The 22,086-nt window shown below is 39.9% G+C and overlaps 1 long non-coding RNA gene across 2 annotated transcripts in view; it reads right to left on the bottom strand.

Annotated features, from left to right (window-relative positions):
• Positions 1-22,086, bottom strand: part of LOC134336734 (uncharacterized) — a 445,998-nt gene that overhangs the window by 28,404 nt on the left and 395,508 nt on the right. The window contains exon 7 of one of the 2 annotated variants that reach the window (XR_010015871.1): positions 17,549-17,601. The exons of the other annotated variant lie outside the window; for it this stretch is intronic. This is a non-coding gene — a long non-coding RNA (uncharacterized LOC134336734). Of the gene's footprint in view, positions 1-17,548; positions 17,602-22,086 lie in introns of those variants that run through there. 2 annotated transcript variants of the gene reach the window in all.

The following is a 22,086-nucleotide window of genomic DNA, read 5'->3' on the forward strand; positions in this document are numbered from 1 at the left end:
ATTATGGTCTACTGTTGGGACTGAAAATGGCCTCTTTAGATAAAATTAAAGGAGACTGCGAAAAGGATCTACAGATTTTTATATCTGATAAGAGCTAGAAGATTGTTTTAAAATTGATTAATTCTTCATCATTATGTGCTCATCATTCTTTATTGCAATTCAAAGTGGTACATAGAGTTCATATGTCTAAAGATAAGCTTTCCCTTTTCTACGCTGATATTTCCCCTTACTGTGATAGATCTACTCATGGAGTGGCCACACTAATTCATATGTTTTGGACATGTCCGAGCCTTGAAAAATTCTGGAAAGATGTATTTTAAACTTTTTCAGTACTTTTTAATGTCAGCTTTAAGTCCAATCCTTTGACTGCCTTGTGTGGTATTGTTGAGGCTAGTACTGCAAAATTGAAGCCATCTAATTTGCGAATATTGGCCTTTATGTCTTTTATGGCCAGGAGAGCGATCTTGCTCAAGTGGAGGGAGGCCGCCCCGCCCACTCATGTTCAATGGCTATCTGATGTTATGTTGTGCCTTGATATAGAGAAGATTCATTGTTCGATTTCTGATTCTAATGTTATAGGGACCTTTCTGAATTATTTTCACAATCTTTGAACTGTTATTAAAGTATGGATCTGAGCCATTATTATTATAATATCATACGATAAGGTATTTTTCTTTTTTCTTCTTTTTTTTTTACCAACCAGCTTATTTTGATAGTGGGGGCAGATTTTTTTAAATAAAATAGAATTATTTTATTCTATTTTATTTCATAATTCAATCTTTTTTTATACATGATTGTTCTGGAATATGGGATACTGTGATCATATCACTGTGATTTAAATGTAATGTAATTCGTATTATTTACTTGTATCCTTATGAATTTTGTATTTGTATTCATATAATTTACATAATATCGATAAAATATTGAAAAAAAAGAGGTAGTCAGAATCGGAATCAAAATCAGGTTTATTATCACTGGTCTGTGACATGAAATTTGTTAACTTAGCAGCAACAGTTCAATGCAATACATAACATAGAAGAAACAAAAATAATAATAAATAACTAAATCAATTACAGTATATGTATAATGAATAGATTAAATCATGCAAAAACAGAAATACAGTAGTATATATTAAAAAAAGTGGGGTAGTGTTCAAGGCTTCAATGTCCATTTAGGAATTGGATGGCAGAGGGGAAGAAGCTGTTCCTGAATCGCTGAGTGTGTGCCTTCAGGCTTCTGTATCTCCTACCTGATGGGAACAGTGAGAAAAGGGTGTGCTCTGCGTGCTGGAGGTCCTTAATAATGGACGCTGCCTTTCTGAGACACCGTTCCCTGAAGATGCCCTGGGTACTTTGTAGGCTAGTACCCAACATGGAGCCGACTGAATTTACAATGTTCTGCAGCTTCTTTTGATCCTGTGCAGTAGCTCCTCCATACCAGACAGTGAAGCAGCCTGTCAGAATGCTCTCCACGGTACAGCTATTTTTGAGCTTATTTGTTGATGTACCAAATCTCTTCAAACCGTAATAAAGTATAGCTGCTGTCTTGCCTTCTTTATAACTGTATCGGTATGTTGGCACCAGGTTAGATCCTCAGCGATCTTGACACCTAGGAACTTGAAACTGCTCACTCTCTCCACTTCTGATCCCTCTATGTGGATTGGTTTGTGTCCTTTGTCTTAACCTTCAAGGAGTCCACAATCAGCTCTTTCGTTTTACTGATGTTGAGTGCCATATTGTTGCTGTGGCACCATTCTACTAGTTGGCATATCTCGCTCCTGTCCATCCTCTTGTCTCCATCTGAGATTCTACCAACAATGGTTGTATCATCAACAAATTTATAGATGGTATTTGAGCTATGCCTAGCCACACAGTCATAGGTATAGAGAGAGTAGAGCAGTGGGCTAAGCACACACCCCTGAGGTGTGCCAGTGTGATCGCCAGCGAGGAGGAGATGTTATCACCAATCCTCACAGATTGTGGTCTTCCGGTTAGGAAGTCGAGGATCCAATTGCAGAGGGAGGTACAGAGGCCCAGGTTCTGCAACTTCTCAATCAGGATTGTGGGAATGATGGTGTGAAATGCTGAGCTATAGTCAATGAACAGCATCCTGACATAGGTGTTTGTGTTGTTCAGATGGTCTAAAGCCGTGTGAAGAGCAATTGAGATTGCATCTGCTATTGATCTGTTGTGGTGATAGGCAAATTGCAATGGGTCCAGGGTCTTGCTGAGGCAGGAGATCAGTCTAATCATGACCAACCTCTCAAAGAATTTCATCACTGTAGATGTGAGTGCTACCGGACAATAGTCATTAAGGCAGCTCAGATTATTCTTCTTAGGCACTGGTATAATTGTTGCCTTTTTGAAGTGGGAACTTCCGCCTGTAGTAGTGAGAGGTTGAAAATGTCCTTGAATGACAGCCATCTTGAAATATGCTCTGAACAAAATGAAAGTTCTGACACACTAGAAAGGGGATCTGCCACATTCAGATCTGTGCATGGAAATAACATATTTGTTATACTAACCTCAACATTTAGATAGCGATTGCAATCTTCAGTTGCAACTAAATCTGAGAAGGCTCACAAGACAATAACAAATAACCAACAACAATTTTTAAATGGGTTGCTATTGCTTGAGTGAACTTGTTATTGTTCTGAAGAATCAATATGTCAGATTGGTGGTGGCAAGCAGCTAGGTAACAGATGGTTTTCCAAAGCCTTTTGTAATCTGATCCAAAAGCAAAACATTACAGACACTGGAAATCAGCAAGAAAAACTGAAATGGCTGGATATAGAATTTTAGAACTAATGTTCCAAGTCTATGATCTTTCATTAGAACTGAGAAAAGGAAGAGATTTTAAAAAGTGATCATGGCAATATATCAGAGTCTTCTTACAGATTTGGGACACAGTATTTCTTTAAACAGTGGATGATCAGCAGACCAGACTACATGATTGAAGGTAGAACACTAGACTGATTTAAAGAATACAGTAATCAGATTGGCTAGCCAATGTCCCAGCTAGTATTGGGAGCTTGAGGTTTTGGTTGAAGTCCTGAATTTGGTAACTGTCCCATTCTGAGCTCTGACATGCAGTCTATTATGGAACATCACTTCTGCTTTACGATGGTGCTTCCGTAGTCGTGCAAATACTATCACTGCAGACAATGAAGAGGCGAGCGGTAGTGAAGCTGACTCGAGGGATGAACGGTGCTGGTGCATTGCAAAGTCAGGACACAACGTGTTTTTGGAGATGGAGATGGAGTTGGAGTGAATGATTCAAAGTGGAGTTGAGGCAGAGACGTTTTGGTGCCCATCCACCTAAAATGGGTGAGAGGTTGGATCGCTGTAAGAGCCGAGCTGATCTGGAAAGGTCAAGAAAGGCTTCGGGCTGGGTGGCAAGGTCTAAGCCCTGTGGCAGGGCTTGGTGGGGCATGACCCGGTGTTTGGATGATTTAAATGCTGGCCCAGATCGATTGGAAAGGAAGGGTGCCGGGACAGGAGGCGAGAGTCAAGTCAAATTTGCTCACTCTCCCACGATGTTCACTCTTGCTCTGTGGCATTGAGGCTGAGTCTACTCCTGCTGCTACGGGCTTTGTGTCTGTGAGCTTCACAGCGGCCTGTCCCGCTATATGATGAACTTGAGACCGAGACTCAAGTTTTTTTAACTGGGTTCTTTCAGGTTTCTTGCTTTGTGGCTGTCTGTAAGCTGATAAATCTGAAGGTTGTGTAATTCACACATACTTTGATAATAAATGTATTTTGAAGCTTTGAATCTTTGAGAACATAGACATGAATTTATTCAATGACATTTACACTGAATTAGCTTGTTGAATCTGTCTGACACAGCATCTGCAAACACATTCACTTCAGTGGAGAGGAATGGCTGTGAGATTTATTGGCATATTATTAACAATTATCTAATTATTAAAACACTGTTTATGCTGTTAATTACCAGGCTTAACTATTTCTGGCAAATTTAATTTGAAATTAAACTGCAAACCCAGCAACTCTTTAAAATTAATGAGCAAGATGTTTCTGCAAAGTAATCAGCAGAAAGACAGAACACAACAGGACGATTTGCAACTCAAGGCATAATTCATGATCTTGCTAGCTGACTTACACATGAATAATCCTGTGCATCATTGTTTTCCTTTTCTAGCAAAATCTGACCCAGTACGTTGACCTTAAGTAAAATTTACAGGTTCAGTACAGTAATATCAAACAGTAGTGTGTATTTGTGCTTTTCCCATTGTTACTTAATATGTTATTTTACTATGGCAAAAATAGCTCAGAATCATCACAAAACAACAACAAAATCATCAGTTTCAAATCATCTATCACTGATGGAAAATGATTTACAGATGGGGTGGTGAAAAATTACTGATGAATTGCTGACGGACTAGGACCTGGCTACAAAAATGTTCTGTAGAAGTATGATAAGTACAGACATTTACTAATAATAATCTTCTATCTTCTCTTGTCTAATATGGCAAAAAATGGTTTACCCAGTTTGGGGTATCGCTGTTGCTTTTCAATATATTCATATTTTTTTTTAAATTTCACCTCCCAATAACCTGTAAGTTTAAAGCTTAGATCATGATATTTGCATCTTATGTGGCTGACTCTCCAATGGCCGACTGAATGAAGATGAACTTCACTGTGCCATTAAACACAGGCATTATTTAGAAGACTGCTAAAAGATTCATGATGCGTCCCTCAGCCAATACCAATAAAATATTAACTGGTGTTTTGATTCAGTCAATCCTTGCGATCAAGCACAGAAGCCAAGCAGGCTCTGTCTGCTTCCGACTCTTACGTGCTTACAACGATGCATAATGGCACACAGGAGAACAGTCAGCCCCGTATGTCAGTGGCTGTTCCTTGAGGCCCACTCACTGCTCTTTCTACATAGCAATTCCAGTTCAAAAGCTACCACTGAACCTGCTTTCACCACTCTTCCCACATGTTCCTGTCCCAGCTCCATAGAGTAATAACCCCAGATCCAACTCTCTCAGCAGTCCTCTGGTCACTGCAAACAATTTTCTCCTAATCTACTCCAGCAAAATTTCTTACAATTTAATTATTGCATTGAAATGCTGCTGCTAAGTTAACAAATTTTACATCACATGCCGGTGGTAATAAACCTGATTCTGATTTTATAATATTTATTCGGTTCAGAGATAAAGAATTCCAACTCCTCTAACTTCTCCACATAACTAATAACACTGAAAACTGGGTATTAATTTGATATATTTCATTTAGATGCTCTTTCTGTGCGTGGTGCAATATTTCACATATTACTGAAATAGCTATATATATATGCATGCTTAGGATACTTGCAGTGTAACTTGTCTGCAGTATATTTCACTTCACCTTTTCTTCCATTCAGAGATGCTTGTATGTAAGATTGCTCTGCAATCTCATTGTTAGATCTGTACCAACTGGTCTATTTTCTTCCTTCTCAAACTTCTTGTAAAATGCATCACAATCAGATGTTTTAATGTAAAAGATATCCTGGAATATATTTGGCAAAGAGATGTTTAGGGACATATTCAATCTAAAATTCATCGAATACTGAAAATACAACGTGGCAATCAATCTTTGCTTCCCATTGGCAGGTTCTGAGACTAAAAATTTGAACAATTAAATCAACCCAAGTGAACCTAAATATTTTAAGTCCTGTTATTAAAAAAAATGTTCATGTGACAATAGTATTTTGCTTTTGTATTGTTGTGTTCTTACATCTAGGCTATCCCCTCACTACCTCACAACTAATTACCTTTATGAAATGCAGCAACTATTAAGAAAAATTACATTCCTCTGTAAATTAACAGCTCTCAGCTCTAGCTGAGCAAGTTTTATTAATTATTCATAAAGGAACATTAATTTTCCTACATTATCATTTTTAGATTTAAAGCTCAAATTAACATGTGCCTAAAAATCATTCTCTGTGAATAGTTTACTACTTTTAATTAAACTTAATTCCAATTATCTACTAACTTAAATTGAATTTGTGAAAAACTGGCTCTTGCGTTGTTTAGTTAAATTGCTTAATTTTAATTACTGAGTAATTTGCATTTTTAAAGCGTAAACTTGCTTCAAATTAACATAACTAAGCTGCGGTATAACAAATAGATTGGCATGAAATTTCTCTTCCATTTTAGCGAAAGAAACTTCAATAAGAGATTTTTATTTGAAAGAAACAAAACATCTGATGGGATTTCATCCTCCAAAAATCTACATAAATGCTGTACCATGGTTACTTTTAATATTCTGCAGTATATTTTCTTTCCCATAGCTTTCAATAGTGGAATAATTATTTCTCTGTAAGTATCATCCGAATATATCCACTAATATTAAGTAATATACTGATGGCAATTTAGCAAAACGATGGAATTTGAAGATTAGTTAACTAATATACCCCGATGCAGTTAACATTGGCTAATATATTGCTAAATATAGGGTCATGTACTTAAAAGCAGAAAGCCCAAAGATTAGGCAAGCTATACGGCCAGATTCAACCATCATACCCTATTGACAATTCTGATAAAACAACAGAAATGCTGACACATCATGTTAGTCAACCAGTGAAGAGGCCGACAATGGATAATGAAAATAAATGATATGCAAGAACTACATCTCAGACTGCTAAAAGAGGTGAGGAAGGAAATGGGAGAGTTTCCATCCACAATTTTTCTGTCTTCTCTGGCTCTAGGAGCCACACTAGAGGTTGGAGGCCTGCAAACATTGCAATGTTGCTTGGGGGGGGGCGTAGGGGAGGAAACAGATAAACCAAGTAAGGATGAAGGGTCAGCATTTAGGTAGCACAGATATAAGCATTTTCAGATTTTATTTCAGATTTCCAGAATCTGCAGGGTTTTCATTTTCATTTACTGATAGCTGGCTTGATTAAGTATGGTGGTGGCATCCATCAGTCTTGCGAGACCGTGGATCTGTTCCTGGAAGGTCTTGCTTCAGTCTGTGTTAGAGCAGCGTCTGTTGTGGCTGTAGAGGCCCACACGGGAGTGACAGTCTCGGCTGCATCGACTGCACTTGAAGGCGCTGTCCTCCAGTGTTGTCTTGGTGCTGTTTTTCCGATGAGTGCGCTTTTCTTCAGCAGCAAGCCTCAGCTTCTCTTCTCCTCTTTTTAGACCTCTGCGTAGTTCCAGCCTCCAGTGAGAGCAATCGCTTGCGATGTCTTCCTACCTCTCGACGTTCATTTTCAGTGACTTGATGTCTCTCTTGCAAACGTCTTTGAAACGAAGATGGGGCCGCCCTTGTGCTCTCTTGCCGGAGGCCAGTTCCCCATACAGCAGGTCTTTCCGGATCCTTAAGTATATATAGCCTAATATCTGGTTCCTTAGATTGACACAGCAATAGCAGCAGATTAAGCTAATCTTGTAACAAAGAGCAAGTTTTCCATAACGAGATGGCTCCAAGTGACTGCACGTTTTGAACCTGACACCAGCTGATTATATTTAAGATAGATTTCAGGTAATTGCTAATCCACAGAATATGCATTTAACATACGTTTTCAATCTTGATTATTTCGGATCTCATGTGTCATTTTTACTCTGTTTGAAACCTGAACTTTGGAGACTTTGAGTCATAAAGGGCTACAGCGTAAGGAAGCGTGCTTTTTGGTTCAACAGCTGAAATCTCGGCAATAATGATTAGCATGTTGCAGAAGTATCCAAATGGCATTTGTGTCATGCAACATTTTTGTAATAAGAAATTGAAAAAATAATTTAAGCAAATTAAGAAGAAAACAATGTAGTGCCCACTGTTACAAGACTACTGGAAGGTCCCCTAGTATAATAAAATGGACTCTTGACCTCATCATGCCCTGCACCTTATTGCCTGGCTGCACTGTGCTTTCTGTCAATGTAACATCTGATTCTGCATTGTTATTATTTTCCCTTGTACTCTCAGTGTACTGAAGCAATAAATTATCTTAGCATGCAAAACACGTAATACATTAAAACAATTAAATACTACTTTGGCAATTTTATTTACCAATTTTTGTCTTTGAATTTGAAGATTTGGTTGATCTATTGAAACTTGAATAGGAAGTAAGGTTTCCCAAAATCCATATAGATTGCAGCAGATACAGTCTTAGCTCTCATCAGTTTCTCATTAAAATTGAACTTTTTCCAGTCCCTGTTATCACAAAGATCAGGAAAACAGCTATTTAGATGTTCATTAAAATCACCGGTAGTAGGACAGGGAAAAAGGGGAAATTGTAGATACTGACTGCTAACCCAAACAGTGACATTTCCACAGCCTTAGTAGCACTGATTGACAAGTAAAACAGGCACTTTGAGCACCTGGCCTCTCTGAGGGGCACAGCTGCTGGAAAGTAAAGATTTCAACTGAAAGATTTGACATTAATTTCCTATCCCTAACCTTTGCTAACTGGCTTTAACTCTTATACAGCATCTATAACTGAAATATTGCAGATGCCCGACATCGGTAATAAAATTCTGATTAAACTTCACTGGCTGCATTTTACTTTCCACAGATGTTGCCTGACCGGTTGAGATATTCTAAATTTCTTGTTTTATCTTACATCTTACTGGTCATGGCAAATTGCACCAGCATGTCTGGCGCTTTGATTCATGCACCTGATGAGGCTTCCTGGTTCAAAAACAAATTTGTTGAACCTATGGAAGTTCACAGATCACACAGTCATTCATCCCAGCACTTCCCTGGAAAAAGGGAATAAGATTTCTGTCTTCAGCTCCTTCATTGCCTCTTCACCTGCACCACTAAAGGTATTTGTTAAAAATCATTTCAAATATGAACTCCAGCCTACTTTGTGAAACAAACTAGCTTATAAAATCCCCTGTCAACAGTTGAAAGCTGATCTGTAGTGCTGACTTCCAACTTACAATATGAACATAATTGTGTGTTTGAAAGTAGAGCGTATCCCTGGGATACAGATTCAAAGCTTTGCACTGTGGCACTTTCCGGTAAATTTATGGAATTACAGTGAGATGATAGATTCCACCTTAGGTTTGGTGGCACCTTAACTAGCTACATACAAAATTTGCAAGCTGATTTGTTAAAGAAATTAGTTAGGCTGTGTCTTATAAAATGGTTAGACACTTTCCATTGTGTAGCACTGAAAGTGTTGTCAGGTTGGTCGACTGTGACTGACACAAATTTTATATAATGTTTAGAAATAGAGGTTGTCATGTTAAGTGTACACCACAGAATTGCCAAACATCTAAAACTAAGGCTGCATCTTTGTGGACTGTAATATTCAACCAAAATGGTGTGAAAACTAAATTTCATGGGAAGTAAAGCTGGTGCTGTCAATGTTTATATCCCCATCACCCTTAACAAGCCACCACCTGAGAAATGAACATCTGTGTCTTTCTGCTTTCCCCACAATATAAATGTTGGGTGCATCAGGCTTGCCTGCAATTTGTTGCAATAAGCTCATACTCACTGCAAATGCCATATAATTACTGGTTATCATATAGCTTTGTAAAGGTTTTGGCTTTTTCTTTCTTTCTTTGATCAAAAAGGAAAAACATTGGGGGAGGGAAGGGTAGAAATTTTAACTAAGAGCAGCAGTAGAATCTCGGGTCCCTGTGGATGATTTCAGTCCATCCAGCAATGGCTCACTGAACCTTGGAAGCCCTGCATTGTCTGCAGTCTATTTCTACGTCCCTTGGGTTGTACTGTCAATCCAGAATCCATCAATTTTCAAGCTTATAATTGACCTTTAAATAGAAAAGGAGGAAAGAGGTTCAGGGAGATAGCAAAGAGGAATGTGTATTATTGGATAGAAGGCAGAATTGCAGATTTACTACTCCCTTTCACTCATCGTTCACTCTCATAATGAAGAGTAGTTTTCGGATGGTTTCATGTTACATGGATCTCAATAATGTTATGATTATTATTTCCATTAATAATTGTTCTCTATTCATTGGTAAATCTAATGCACCCTGCCCTGTTTTGTCTATGGGGCATTCTACATGTTGAACGTATCAGAAATCCACTACCCTTCTGGCATTACCTAGCTGCTTGTCCCACCAATATGCAAGTTAAAATCCCGGTCAAAACCACTGTTTAACTCCTGCTGCTGCCTGTAAGGAGTTTTGCATTCTCCCCGTGACCGTGTGGGTTTCCTTCAGTTGCTCTGGTTTCCTCCCACAGTCCAAAGACGTATCGGCTGGTAGGTTAATTGGTCATTGTGTTACTATGATCAGGCGAGGAGTAAATCGGGGGGATTGCTGGGCAGCGTGTCTCGAAGGGCCAATTCTGTGCCATATCTCAATAGATAAATAGTGGCTTAGTCTCAGTCACTCACTATATTACTTCAAGGGTGGGAGCAGAAGACTCCAAACTATATCTTAAATACTTTTCTACTTACTTTCTGTTCATAAGGTCCTACTACCAATTCATCTTGTATTATATTTTCTCATTTCACTAAAAATATTTTGTCTTTAATCATCAAAACTAACTTTGCAACACTTTTTCTATCTTCCATGTAGGCCCTGCACCTCGGAAAATTTAGTTCCCAGCCCTGATGATCTTGTCGCCATGCCTCAGTAACGGTTACTAGATCATACCCCACACATTCAGTTCTGCATGTTATACTGTATAACCAATGATTACTCAGATAGATAAATACTTTACTGATCCCAAAGGAAATTACAGTGTCACTATGGCATTAGAAGTGCACAGATATAAGTTTTCGAACAGACGTAGAAAGAATAAAAAAATAAGTTGCCACTAATAGTCTAACAGGAGGGGGTCATCACTTCCATGGCTAAAGGTTGACTCATTATAGAGCTAATGGCCACGGGTAAGAATGATCTCATAAAACACTGTTTAGAGCAGCGTAGTTGTCATAGTTTATTACTGAAAGTGCTCCTCTGTTCAGCCAAGGTGGCATGCAGAGGGTGAGAAATATTGTCCAGAATTGCCGGGATTTTCTCTTGGGTTCTTTGTTCTACCACAGCCTCCAGTGTGTCCAGTTTGACTCCTATAACAGAGCCAGCCTTTCCAATCAGTTTATTGAGCCTGTTGGCATCACCCATGTTGATGCCATTGCCCCAGCACACCACCACAAAGAAGATTGTAATGGCGACAACAGACTGGTAAAACATGTGAAGGAGAGGTCTGCATATTCCAAAGGACCTCAGTCTCCTCAGGAAGTAGAGGTGACTCTGGCCCTTCTTGTACACAGTCTCTATGTTAGTGTTCCACTCAAGTCTGTTATCCAAGTGCACCCCCAGGTACTTGTAGGTCCTCACCACATCCATGTCCTCACCATCAATAGTAACAGGGAGCAATGCAGGCTTAGTCTTCCTAAAGTCCACCACCATCTCCTTTGTTTTACTGATGTTGAACTGCACTTAATTCAGCTTGCACCATTTGACAAAGTCCTCCACCAGGGCCCTGTATTCATCCTCCCATCCTCCATTTATACACCCAACAGACCCAACTAGGCTGTGTACTCTAATCTGTTTATCTGTATTTTTGTTCTAATCATCTAATTCAGTGACTCTCAACCGTTTTTTGGCCATGGCACCCTTAGGAGCTCGTCTCAGGTTCCAGGACCCCCCTTTCAAACAGGGATACAACACCAACAGATGCTGTCACCCGGAGCCAGGGATTTTTTTTTCAGTGACGGCTTATGCAGTAATAAACACTCTTCACAACCTACCTTAACGTATAATATACCCAAACACATATATTTTAAAGTTACTATGCTAAAAAAAGGCCTAGCAAGACACGCTGATCTTCAGAGAATGAAGTACGGCGATAATGGATGCGAGAACCCTTGATTGAATACGTTGATCCGGTGCAGTCTGATTCACGACTGACTCTGAAGTGAGGCTGTGTGAGAGGAGCTTAAGCAATGAATTTACCAAGTGCGCCGAATTCAAACGGTGTGTTGGAAAGGTATTATAAATAGAAGGGAAACTATTGACTCCAATGAAGGTTGCTGCTTGGGTATTTCATCAGTTCAGTTTCCAGGGACCCCATAAACCCTTGGGGCTCCCCTTCTCACCGTTTTCAGTCAGTGGCCCCCTTCAAATGTGCCAGGGCGCCCAAGGGGACCATATGGCTCCCGTTGAGAATGGCTGATCTAATTCTCACCTCTCTGCAATAAAACAATCAGTCAATCTATGCGTATAAGCTATCTTATGTATTTATATTAGTTGTATTTTTTATTATTGTGTTCGTTACCTTTTGCGTTTTTTTGTGCTTCATTGGATCGGGGGTAACAATTACTTAATTCTCCTTACACTTGTGTACAGGAAATTACATAAAACAATCTTGAATCTGGAATCATCTTTGATAATTATAACAGCATTTCTCACTGTGCTTTGCTGTCATTGGTTCTGAAAGCTGTTATCTTTATCCCTAAGTCATCACCCCTCCATTTATAAATTTAAAATAGTTGGCACTGTTCTATTTATTTCTGTCTACACAGTGCCTGATCAGGTGGTGCAATAGTACAAATCCATCCTGCTCAGCACTGTGGCAATTTATATGTGATCCTCTTTCCACAATTTTCCTTCAGCCATATCCACCTGCATTTAAACATCCCCATAATGACAGGATCCTCCACCATGTCCTCTGATCTGTGAAAACCAATTAAGTTTTCCCTCAGCTGGCAGCAGATATTGAACAATGTTGCTACTTCTGTTCTATTACAAACTACTTTAGACTTCTGCCTTCAACACTATTAGAGCCTTTCTTTTATTTATTGTTCACTGACACACTTGGGCTGAAATACGCTGAAAATGGGAGATGGAATTTAATGCAGACAAGTATGAGGTGTTGCACTTCAGTCAGAACAACCAGGGTAGTTCTTACACGGTTAATGGTAGGGCACTGAGGAGTGCGGTAGAACAAAGGGGTCTGGCAGTACAGGTCCATAACTTATTGAAAGTGGCGGCACAGGAGATTGGGTCATAAAGAAAGCTTTTGGCACATTGGCCTTTATAAATCAAAATATTGAGTACAGGAGATGGGATGTTATGTTGAAGTCATATAAGACACAATGGAGGTCGAATTTGGAGTATTGTGTGCAGTTTTGGTCACCTACCTACATGAAATATGTAAATAAGATTGAAAGACACAGAAAAGATTTACAAGGATGTTGCCGGGACTGGAGGACGCAAGTTATAAGGAAAGGTTGAAGAGATTAGGACTTGATTACTTGGGACGTAGAATTTGAGGGGAGATTTGATGGAGGTATACAACATTATGAAGACTATAGATAGGATGAATGCAAGCATGCTTTTTCCACTGAGTTTGGGTGAGACTACAATTAGAGGTCATGGCTTAAAGGTGAAAGGTGAAATCATGTTTAAGGGGAACATGAGGGGAAATTTCTTTACTCAGAGGGTGGTGAGAGTGTGGAACAAGCTGACAGTGCAAGTGATGCATGCAAGCTCGATTTCAACATTTCAGAGAAGTTTGGATAGGTGCATGGATGGTAGGGGTACGGACGGCTGTGGTCCAGGTGCAGGTCGATGGAAGTAGGAAGTTTAAGACTAGATGGGCTGAAGGGCCTTTTTCTGTGTTCTATTTTTCTATGACTCTATGACACTTCCTTTTCTTGATTAAAACCCACTAACCTGTTTCATACCTAGTATTATCAACCTGAAACAATTTCAGTATTCTGCTCACTATAGATTTTCCCTGACTTGCAAAGTATTTCTAGTAATTTGTTTATTACAGAGATTTCTCATCTTTTGGACTCAGTATGATCCCAAATAATCATATATCTGTAGAGGTTCAGGTCTGGCCATTTTGTAAAGAAGAGGCATCTGAACTGAGGGTTGGAAATGATTCCAGAATCAGCATCAGGTTTATTATTATTGACATTTGCTGTTTTGCAGCAGTGGTACAGCGCAAGACTAAGTTACAAACACAAGGTGACAAAGCAAAGGACGAATAAGATAGTGTTCATGGACCATTCAGAAATCTGATTGCAGAAGAGAAAAAGCTGTTCCTAAAGTGTTGAACGTGGGTCTTCAGGCTCCTATACCTCCTCCTGATGGTTGTATTTCAGGTTGAACACCCTTCATCATGACTGGAAAGAGAGCATCTATCCTGGGCCCAATACATTGATGTAATTGTGAAGGAGGCATGCTAGTGTCTCTGCTTCATAAGGAGCTGGAACTATTTGGTATGCTACCAAAGGCTCTTGCGAATCCCTACAGATGTATGGTAGAGAGCATTCTGACTAGCTGCATCATAGCTGAGAGTGGCACCTCTGATGCACAGGATTACAAAAGGTCGTGTAGGCTTGTAGACTGAGTTAGCTCCATCACAGGCACAACTCTCTGCACCACTGAGCATATGTTAAAGAGGTGGCATTTGAAGAATGTGGCATCCATCATTAAAGACTTTCAACATTGGGATATGCCCTCTACATACTACTTAGGAACTTTGCTGCTCTCTCTTTCCACAACTGACCCCTCTAGGAAGACTGCTGTATGTTCTCCTGACTTTCCCTTCCTGAAGTCCACAATCAATTCCTTGGTCTTGCTGGTGTTGAGTGCAAGGTTGTTACTGTATGAGTAGAATCATTTCACTTGCATCTCCACTTTGGCCATCCAACCTTTCATAAACAGTCTATACTTCATTCTAACTATCTGCTGGACAGTAGCTTCTTGTAGATCACTGACAGATTGCATGGCCAGAACTAGGGTGTCATGTTTAAGGTGGCAAAGGTACTGATGTCCACATACACCACAACTATTTTTAAGACAAATATTCACTAATATGACTGCTGTGATCAATATTCCATGAAAATGGCTACCATTCTGTCCACAGAAGAAGCATTCTTGCTGCATACACTAATGTGGGCTTTTTCGTTGCTGTCTCACTGCACATGTCAATGACTGAGGTGCAGTCGACCTACATGAGATCTGTGATGCCACATACTCAAAACAATAATCCACTCCTCTGAGAAACTGTCATCCAAGAGGTCATAATAACAATTATCAATATAATGGTGATCATATGGAATCAAGTCAATGTGTTTGTTTGCACCGTGCTATGTGAGGCCATGATATTTTGCACTATCATCAGCTTACGGAAAGGCACCTAGCTTCCATGGTTGTGAACGCAAAGAAGTGATACACCTTTTCTATATATGTTAGTGTGTGGTCTATAAAAGGTCCACTTCCAGTTTTCTTTCTATCCTTTATGTGGTGCACACTTTGCATAGAGGCAAAGAACAAAGTCATCCTTAAATGGGGTGGCATGTGGTCATCCAGCAGATGCATCCATTTCTGTACCAGCATGGATAAAGATGAAGATTGGTGGCAAACATGGATAAACAGATGGATATGCAGTATAACGAGGTGCATAGATAGAGCAGGATAGGTCACTTAAAATAACTGGGTATGATGAGCTGCTTGAGAGTATCTAGTGAGGGAATGGATGGCACGGTCAACAGGATGTATATGAATTTACAACTGGATTCAACTTTCCTGGCTTGGACAGAGTACTTCCAAGATTGAAAATGGGAGCCTGGCATAGTTGTACTGCTGATCTCCTGGGCCACCTCCAATCAGACTTTCTTCAGAGCAGCATCTGATTTATTCCTCACAGTTCAAGGAAAAAACCTCTCAGTGATTCTTCAGTACCCCAGCACCACATTAAGGGAGAGGGGAATAACCTGCAATTATCCTACACCTACAGGAGCCCCTCAGGGCTGCAAACTGAGTCTCCTCCTTTACCCCCTGTATACCCATGACTGTATCACCACCCACAGCTCCAATCTGCTACTTAAGTTTGCCAATGACACTACATTGATTGGCCTTATCTCAAACAATAAGAGGTGACCTACAGGGGAGAAGTCATCTCTCTGACACAGTGGTGTCAAGAAAACAACCCCTCCCTCAATGTCGCAAAAACAAAGGAGCTGGTTGTGGATTACAGGAGGAATGGAGACGGGCTAACCCCTATTGACATCAATGGATCTGGATTGAGAGGGTAAACAGCTTCAAGTTCCTCGGCATCCACATCACCGAGGACCTCACGTGGTCTGTACACACCAGCCGTGTGGTGAAAAAGGCACAACAGTGCCTCTTTTACCTCAGGCATTGAGGAAGTTTGTATGGGCCCAAATAAAGTCAAATCAATTCAATGTCACATTTATATTCCTTGTCTGTGTTCTCCTTTTCTAACCACTCTCATTTCATGGCTTTTATATTCCTTTGTTCAGAGTTTCTCACTTTAACTGCCCCAGTGGGTTACCAACTGGGTAGCCTGATGAACAGCTTGCCACACAACAACCCCGACCTCATCTAAGTACAAAAAAAGTAGTGAGGTAGTGTTCACAGGTTCAATGTCCCTTCAGAAATCCAACAGCAAATAGAAGAACCGTTCCTGAATCATTGAGTGTGTGTCTTCAGGTTCCTATACCACTTCCTTGACGGTAGCAATGAGAAGAGGGCATGTCCTGGGTGATGGCGATACTTAATGATGGATTCCGCCTTTTCAAGGCATCACCGTTTGAAGATGTCCTGGATGCTGTAGAGCCCAATGCCCATGATAAAGCTGACTGAGTTTACAACTTTCTGCAGCTGCTTTTGACCCTGAGCAGTGCCCCTCCATACCAGGCAGCAATGCAGCCAGGAGTATCAGAGATACTCCTATTGTCCGATGCCCCACCATCTTTGAAAATTAAAGATAAGCTGTCTTCCAGTTCTGATGAAGGGTCTTCAACCGGAAATGTAACTATCTTACTTTCCACAGATGCTGCCTGACCTGCTGAGTGTTCCCAGCTTTTATTTTTATTTTCGATCTGCAGCATCTGCTGTTTTTTTAAAAACAAAATTCTTAAGGTCGGTATTTCTGAAATTAGATTAAGCAGTTTCTGCAGTTCTTCTGAAGCTGTTGTCTAATTATCTGAGGAAACAAATATGCAATTTGATAATAAATTTACTTTGACTTTGAAATGTACTGTTATTTGACTGAAGTTTCACTGTGAACAGTTTTATCAAGTGGTAACTATTTTCATTGTACTATCAGAACAAATTATATTTTGGTGCTAGGATAATATTGTGTCCATGGATACACACATTCTATGAAAACAAAACCAAGTTGAAATCTGTGATTAAAGCACAAGATTAAAATATTTAGACAATGAGATATCGTTCTGTGAAAATGCAGTCACCTTCAATTTAGCTCATGGGAGTAACTTATATATGTGAGTAAGGGCATTTCAGAACAAGATGAAAGCAAGTGCCTGAATTATTTATCACCGTTCTGCTGATCAAGCTGCATGCCATCAATACACCAGAGATGCTGCACTAATTCCCAGACTGGCAGAATCAGGGCACTGTATGTTTTAACAGAGGGCAAGAAACCAGTGATGCAGCAGCATGTTAAAAAGACAGAGACAAATAACCACAGATAGAATCAACTACTTCTTCAGCACGAAAGATACTTTATAAAACAGCAAGATGAAAAAATCAGATGCAAAAGACAATTAAAATGCAATGTACTCACAGAAGCAAATGCTCTTGTTACAGGGGATACAGAGACAGAGAGTCCTGGGAGCTCACATATACAAATCTTCAAAGCCAGGCATGACAAGTAGATGAAATTGCTAAAAAAAAATACATGGAATATCAAGCTTTATAAATAAAAGCTTTAAGTTCCAAAGAAAGAATTTGATTTCACATCTTTATAAATCGCTGCTTACACCTTGACAGGAGATTTGTCCAGTTATGGACACAATTCTTCAGGAAGGATAGCAAGGTCCTGAAATAGGTGCAGTGAAGATGAAGAGGGATGGCGGGTGGGGGGATTTCGGTAATGTGGAGAGATTACAGAAATTAGTCTTCTTCTCCTTGGAGCAGAGAAGAGAATAAATTGCATGGCTACGGTGTAAGAGCAGGTAGAATGGGATGAATTGGATTTGTTCAAAGAGATGACACAAACAAAATGTAAGTCTGCTTCCATGATTCTCAAATCTCAAAATCTAAGTCTCAAGTACTGAGCAATCCAGCTGCATTGAAATGTCGTGGATTTTGTCCAATTTGCAAGAAGCCTCCTGTTTCATTTCAGCTCCTTCATTCAGCTGATGATTTAACACATGGAAGATTCTAGATGCATAGCGGGGAGTCCAATGCACACCAGAATGCCACTTTTATAATTTCTGTTCGCAAAGCATGGACCCAGCTACCCACGCAGAAGGAAACAGTCACAGTGCCTCTAAAAGCTGCTTCAGTGTGATATAAAAAAGACCTACCTCCATGCATTGAGGCCCAGAGCAGGGAAACTGATGCAGTTAAGACCCCCTTTAGGTCAATATTCACCTGTCCCAGCCACACCAAGCACCTTGCTGTCCTGTTCACCTCACCTCACATCTACCTCTCTGCCAATTCAACCCAATGCAACTCATCCTCAATGAGTAAAGCGACCCCCAAACCACCATTCCTAATTACAGGTTGCTGCTTTCCTGCCTTCCAACCTACTCCCAACTTCTAAACCCATCCTAGCACAGGCCCCTGCAGATGATCCTTGCCATGGATGAATGCGAAACCTTTCCTAGTCCTGACCCATCTACTTCAGCTCTGGGTGGAGCCAATTTCTTCACCTGCTCCCAGATGGTGGATTAGGCACAGGAGAGCCCCTGAGCATCCCAGGGTTTGTCAATGCCTGTGTTTGAAAACTGACAGAATTTTCCAGCCTTGAACAGAACTTCCATAGGCCTGTCACAAACCATCTGTTTAACACACATCTTTCCAGATGCTGACCAATTGATTTCAGTCTATAAACAGAATAATGGCAGGGGAAAGCAATAACAAAACAACCACAGAGAATCATGCCCATGCAATGGGTAAGTAGCCTTATCTGAGACAACTCAAGTCGTATCTGACACAATAACTTATCCTCTGGCAGCATTCAAATACTTAGTATTAGAAATTCACTTCAAAAACTCCACATGTCATCCATCAATGTTCCTGGTTACAAATAAGAAGGCAAAAGAAATCTAAAACAAAATCGGAAAGTACTGAAATGCACAACAGGCACCATGTTAAGAGAAAGTGAAAAAGATAAAATTAATCTACTGAGTATTACCAGAATTTTCTGTATCTGTTTCTGAAGGAATGTATGAAGGCATTAGCACAAATAAGTGGTTGAAAATACAATTGCTTCCTTAGCAGAATTGAACAGAGCTGAAAAGAAAATAAAAGGAAGCTTTATTCCTTAAATTTTCCTTGCACTCAGAATAAGCTCAGCTGTGTGAAGAAGCCATATGACATCCACACAAAGACTATGAAATCAAAAGGTATTAGATTCGTAAAAACAGACACACAACCTCTAAAACTTATTGGCCTTGGCATTCTTTTGGGTGGCACAAGATTTTCATGAACAGCACTAAAGAATTTAATTTAAAATCCAAAAGCTTTGTTCATAGGATTGCATACTTTTGAAAATTCATTGTAGATCCACACGTATGATATGCGTAGGTACATTGCCGTCTTTGTGCAGCGTGTGCCATCGTATTATTCCTATCTGCACTTTAGGCGTAGTCCAGTCATGCTGAAGTGGGACAGCTAAGGCCTGCTACAGTTACTTTGACCATGACCACACAGTCCGAAAGGTCCTGTGCAAGAATTTTATTTGTTGTGTCCTCCAGCTTACATCCAATACCATTGATATTGATCAGACAAGAATCACACTTTCAACCCTTTTTTTTAAACATGATACAAACTTGATTATGCCGTAGTAGCATAGTGGTTTTACAGTATCAGTGACCTGGGTTCAATTCCCGCTGCTGCCTGTAAGGAGTTTGTACATTCTCCCCGTGACCACGTGGGTTTCCTCCGGGTGCTCTGGTTTCCACCCACAGTCCAAAGACATACCACCTGGTAGGCTAATTGGTCATTGTAAATTGTCCTGCGGTTAGGCTAGGATTCAAATCGGAGGATTGCTGGGTGGCGTGGCTCAAAGGGCTGGAAGGGCCTATTCTGCACTGGATGTTAGTTAATAAATAAATTAATTACATGTCTACCCACAGGATCACTTATCTTTTCCCTGACTGCTCTCTTCTTGATTCTTCTTTCCTCAGCCTCAATTTCTATCCCATGCTACCACCTCCAGATCTGCTCGTTGCTACACCATTCCCTACATTTCTCATACACTCAATCTCCACAAATATATGTCCCATCATATTTCCCTTTACAGGTAGGACACTGGGCCTGTTTTCTCCTACATTCACCAGTGCATTAAACCTTGCAGTACATATTTACTCTCATATGCATCAATATGTTGGAGAATGTCTAGGTATATTCTCAATGGATAGAAGTGATCAAAACCATTGTTAATAAGTTGGTACAGTGCATATTTTTTCTTCTAAATACTCTCTCAATCTCGGTACCTACCAACACCTAGACGAGGACTTTGCAGATTTTAACTCCGCCTCCAACACAGCTGTTCCAGCTAACCGAACCAGCTGTACCCTACAGTACCTGCCAGTAGATTACAAACTCCCTGACAGGAAGGAAGCAGTATGTAAGGCTAGGTTTCTATTTGTCTGATCCAATGTCTATAAGCACAGGCACTCTACACAATTGACTGTACCTCCACCGACAAATCCATTAAATTCCTAACATTCACCGATAACACAACAGTAGTTGGTCTCATTGCTAATAATGATATCAAAGAGAGGTAGACTGAGCTTGTAACAGCTTGGAGCTTAATGCTATCATGATAGTGGAAATGAGGATTGACCTCTATCAACAAACCTCTACCTGCCCTCCCTTGGAAATTAATGGTCCGGCTGTGTCTGTGTCAAGTCATTCAAATCCCTGGGGACTACCATTACAAATATACTGAAGTGGGACATGAGTGTTAATCTCATCACTAGAAAAGCCCAGCAGAGATTGTTCTTTCTACACCAGTTTAGGAAACTTAATATCTCAATGTTAAGTTTCCTGATGAATTTTTACCCAGTCTTCATTCAGAGAGTTGTGACCACCTCTGAAAAGAGCTGAAAATATCACTGCTAACTCTACCCACGTTAGCAGTCACCTATTCACCAAAATGCCATTAGGGAGACCCTACATGTCTATCACCACGAGGATTAATCATCACCAAAATTTCTTTTCTGTAGCTATCCAGCTTCTCAACAAAACCTACTTGGGGATAACACCCTAACTGTCCCTGCACAACATCTGTTAAACGGTCTTTCCTGCTCTCCTTGTTCTGTTGATAATTATTTCATCTGTTCATATGCTGAAAATTATTTAAATATGTATTTTTGACATTTGCGAATCTAACTGTTCTGTGAATTGTTGATCGCTCATGGCTGTTTGCACTATTGTCTTTTAAAGTGTTGGTTATTATTGTGTCACGGCATTGTCCTGTGTTTTATGCTTGACACCAAATCACAATCAATTCTGGTAATACAGGCAATCAATTGATTCTGATTCTTATTGCTACAAGGAGAATGAACTGTGTTCGTGCAGTGTTTGTTTTAATTAAGTAGGTTAAATAGCTTAAGCAGAAATTAAACAATTTCAAGTTTACAAGGCTGCAACAAGGTAAGATATCAGGAGTTTGGGTTTTCTCCTGTTAGAAAAAGTGAATGAGTGGCCTTTCAGCTTGTGAAAAGAAGGCTAATTTGACAAACTCCTTCAAATGAGAGTTGTGTTTTTGCTGACTGGGGAAAAGACTACATTCCCAAATGGCAAGTATGTGGCTAGAATTGTGTCTTCAACTGCTATTGATTACTTAATTGAGAAGATTTCTGATTTTCTTATGCCCTCTTTACTTTTATTTAGGATTTTGTCTCTTTTGTCTGTGGGATGTGGAGAGTATTCAGATAAACTGGTTAAGTAATTGAGCTGTTCCTATTCATTCATTGTTGTTTGTTTTTTAGTTGCTGGCGATGGAATAATCATTCAAGTCAAAAGTCCAGTAAGTGTTAAAGAGGAAGAGTGACATAACACGAGATTTGTTGCATTGACCAACAATGGTTTTATCAAATCACAGCTCAAGAGTGTAGGCTTTGGTGGGTGTATATTATTTTATTTTTAAGTTAGTAACTTTTGCAATTTCATACCTGCAGGCTGTTTTTTAG

This window comes from Mobula hypostoma, chromosome 23 (assembly GCF_963921235.1).
Source record: "Mobula hypostoma chromosome 23, sMobHyp1.1, whole genome shotgun sequence".
In the NCBI taxonomy this organism is placed as follows: domain Eukaryota; kingdom Metazoa; phylum Chordata; class Chondrichthyes; order Myliobatiformes; family Myliobatidae; genus Mobula; species Mobula hypostoma.